The sequence below is a fragment of the Helianthus annuus genome, chromosome 8 (assembly GCF_002127325.2).
Source record: "Helianthus annuus cultivar XRQ/B chromosome 8, HanXRQr2.0-SUNRISE, whole genome shotgun sequence".
Lineage (NCBI taxonomy): Eukaryota > Viridiplantae > Streptophyta > Magnoliopsida > Asterales > Asteraceae > Helianthus > Helianthus annuus.
Window position 1 is genome coordinate 128279846 of NC_035440.2, and position 4315 is coordinate 128284160.

The window sequence follows — 4315 nt, forward strand, 5'->3', positions numbered from 1 at the left end:
TACTCGTACTTACGCATATACCAGACTATAGACCATCGTCCTCAGGTTAGTCAGGACACGTTACGTAAAGCCTACGTAACCCAGTATATTTGCCATATGTCTCCCGGGTCGGGAGGACACGTTACGTAAAACCTACGTAACCCAATACCATCTACTGGCTTCCAGGTCGGAAGGCCACGCTGCGTAAAGCCTACGTAGCCCCCACGCGTACCACTGTCCTCGGGGAAGGGCACGTCACGTAAAGCCTACGTGACCCTGTACGTTTTCCTGTTCTCGGTAAAGAAGAACACATGGTCGGAAGCTAGTCTAGTAAGTACCGTTAATGAGAAGCCCTCATTAGCCAGGATAAACATGGGAAGCCCCCACCTTTAGTACACACTAGTATGGGAAGCCCCCACTAGCTATACTTATGCACTATGTTAGGAACTTACTTTCTGTGAACTCGCTCAACTAGTTTGTTGATTATTCGTGTGACAACTCGAATTTCTAAGATTGATTTCATACGTATTACACGAGCATGTGTTTGACTAATTACTTAATTGCACATTTGATTGATATGAAAGTATATATATATGTTTGATTGCTTGATTGTGCATAATTGTTTGATTGTGTATAATGGGTTCCATATTGTGAAACTTGTACTGTATGTTAGCTAGTTAGTGTGAATCATGGCCTAACCTACGAAGGATATCGAAACATATCTTTCGATTCGAAAGATCATCCTTCGGATTGAAGGTCTCGAAACATATCCTTCGCGCTCGAAACATATCCTTCGATATGTTTCGGCCCAGTTACTCTAATGGGCTTGGCCCATTTCTGTGAAAGATTTAAATACGTATTGCATGCATAATCGGCAGTTTTAGGAAAACCCTAGAACACTTTCACTTGTGACGGCAACCACAACTTACGGAGATTTTTGCTGATCAATTCTTTGTTTCTCTACCCCGGTTAGTGTCCATGTTGAATTGGTGATTATGTGTTTTGAATTATCAAGTATGAATGTGCTTAACCGGCCGGATCGTTTGTATGATGTAAACCCGATTAATCAGTTGTGTGTGATTTCATGTTTTACCAATTGCTTTGCAATATGTGGTTTGCATAGATATCGGATATAGATTAATTGAATTGTCCAAGGTGTAATCGGTTGGTATGTACGATTTGAAAGATAGTTATGTTCATCGGATTGTCGCATCATGGATTCGCATATTGATCTTGATTGGTTGTAAACTTGTCATGTTTCAAGGTTAACCTGATAGAATGGAATAGGATTGTGTTCATGTGTGTTAGATTAGGGTTCTTGAGAAACAACTTGAACTCCGCCTGTTTGATCGATGATGTGTTGTTGAAACTGTTAGGATGTTATGTTGACCGAAGGATAGATTTGGTCGAACCATTGTTATGTTGGATCGAAACATAGTTGACCGAAGGATAGTAGTTGGACCAAAGCATAGTTGACCGAAAGATGGCTTTGACCGAACCACATCTTTGACCGAAAGATAACTTTGGTCGAAAGATAGTATTAGTTCGAAACATAACCTTCGGACCGAAGGATCTTTTTGATAATTGTGTTAACTGATGTGTAATCAAAAGATAATGGCTGGATTCGAAGGATGTTAGGGTTTATGAATATACTTTGACTGATTGAATATATATGCTGGACTTAATTGGCATGCCATGCTTTGTGATGACTGTTAACATCTGTATTCGTACAAGGTGAATTAATACATGTGTGCTGATATGCAAACTGACTGTTATGTGAACGTTAAACTGCATACGTGTCACTATGAACATGAACTGATTTGTTATACGTGTATACACTAGGACGTGAATAATTACTTGTGAGTGCATAACTTAGCATACCGAGCAAACCAAGGTGAGTTCACACTCCTACTAAGGCATGGGATTCCCGGGTCGTGGGAATGGGTTAAAGGTTATTATTGAAAGGAACGTACATATGCTTTACTAGACTATCACCTATCATGTCCTCGGATGTCAGGACGGTTACGTAGGTTGGGATAACACCTACGGGTTCACATGCCATTCTATCCTCGGTTACGAAGGATACGCACGTAAAACCTACGTGTACGCATTACTTACTTCTATCCTCAGGTTACGAAGGATACGTGCGTAAAACCTACGCACACTTTATACACACTTCTGTTCTCGGACGAAGAACAGGGATAATAATACGAATAGTCTAGTGGTCACTTAACATGGGAAGCCCCCACCAGCATAACTTACTATCGGCCCTGTAGAGCCACCTGTTACTTACTGTTACACATTTACTTACTGTGAACTCGCTCAACTAGTTTGTTGATCATACTGTTACATGCCTTGCAGATCGTTAGGTACTGGGAGCTTGCATTGGAGAAGCGGGTCGTTGTGGACGAGGATCGTGTTTCTTATGTTGAACTGTTACAACGCTTAAACTATTTACTACTGTTGGTTTCTTTACTATGCTTCCGCTACACTTTAAAACGTTGATATGTTTTGAACACCTTTTGTATTGAATGGATGGTTTTCTTTTATCTTACTTAATATTAAATGCATGTTCAATATGATTGGTGGCTTGATCCTGGTCAGTCACGCTCCCAAGCGGTGATACTCCGCAGGTGGATTTTGGGGGTGTGACAGATTGGTATCAGAGCCATTGGTTATAGAGAACTTGGTTTTAATATGGAAAAACGTTTTTATTAAAACCAGACTATAACCAGAACAGTGCTCTCAACGATCCACAACGACGCTTCGCTCCACGTGCAAGACTCAACTTCCTAGGTAATAAGGTTTATGTTTATTGCCTACATGCTAGAATTTGCATAGAACTTTGCTCGTAGTATGCTTACATTACCTTGCTCACAACTTGACATTGCATGAGAATACTTATGTGCTTACACTCTTCTGTCATCGCACTATTCGCGAACCTTTCTCACTTATGTTGCCTTTGATGTGAAGATCAATGGCCGCACGAATTACCATGACTCAAGCCCAGCTAGAGGCTCTCGTTGCTGCGGCAGTTGCAGCCGCCCAAGCAGGTAGTATACCCTGCAGTATAGACACTAGGATCTTTAGATCCTACATTAATTCTCGTACTTAACTTTGCCCTATTCGTACACAATAGGTCAACCCGCTCAGCAACAGCCTGGGTGCACCTTCAAGAATTTCATGGAATGTCGTCCTAGCTCGTTCAGTGGCACGGAGGGAGCAGTTGGACTCCTCCACTGGTTTGAAAAGCTCGAGTCGGTTTTCGAAATGTGTGAATGCCCTGAGGCTCGCAGGGTGAAGTTCGCCACTGGCACACTTGAAGGGATTGCGCTCACTTGGTGGAACGCACAAGTGCAGATCTTAGGGTTGGCAGCTGCTAACGCCACACCCTGGAATGAATTCAAAGAACTGATCAAGAGGGAATACTGCACTAGAGAAGACATTCACAAGCTAGAAGATGAGCTGTATAATCTGAAGATGGTTGGTTCGGAAATTGAAGCTTACACCAAGAGGTCAAATGAGTTGGCTGTGTTATGTCCAACTATGGTGGATCCTCCATACAAGCGAATTGAGTTGTATCTCAAAGGTTTGGCACCAGAAATACAGAGCCACGTTACCTCGGCTAACCTCAACAACATCCAGGAAATCCAGCGTCTCGCTCATCGCATCACAGATCAGGCAGTAGACCAGGGCAAACTGCCAAAGCGTATCAGTGCTACCGCTACTGCTACTACTACACTTGCCACTCCCAGCGAAAGTAAGAGAAAATGGGAGGGGGATTCTAGCAAGGGATCAGCATCGGTACAGTCACAGTCTCAGCAGCGAAAGACGGATAGTTACCAAAGTCCCAGTCAGCACTCATCGAGCAGCCACAGACAGGGAGGGTATCGAGGAAACCTTCCAAAGTGTAACAACTGCAACAGGCATCACAGCGGCCAGTGCAATAAGGGCCGTTGTCAAAGGTGTTTAAAGATGGGTCACGAGGCCAAAGATTGTAGAAGCGCTCGCCCTGCAAATCAGAATCAGCAGCCTCAGCAACCAGCTCCACAGAATCAGCAGAATCAGCAACAGGGCAACAGGGGGTGTTATAAGTGTGGGGCTGAAGGTCACTTCAAACGCGATTGCCCACAGTTGAACCAGAACCGCAACAACAACCATCAGGGCAACGGGAACCATAACAACAATAATGGGGGCAACAACAACAACAACAACAACAACAACGGCAATGAAGCTCGTGGTCGAGCATTTGTGTTGGGTCGAGGAGATGCAGTGAATGATCCTAACGTAGTTATGGGTAAGTTCCTTCTCGACGATATTTACGTTACTGTCTTAT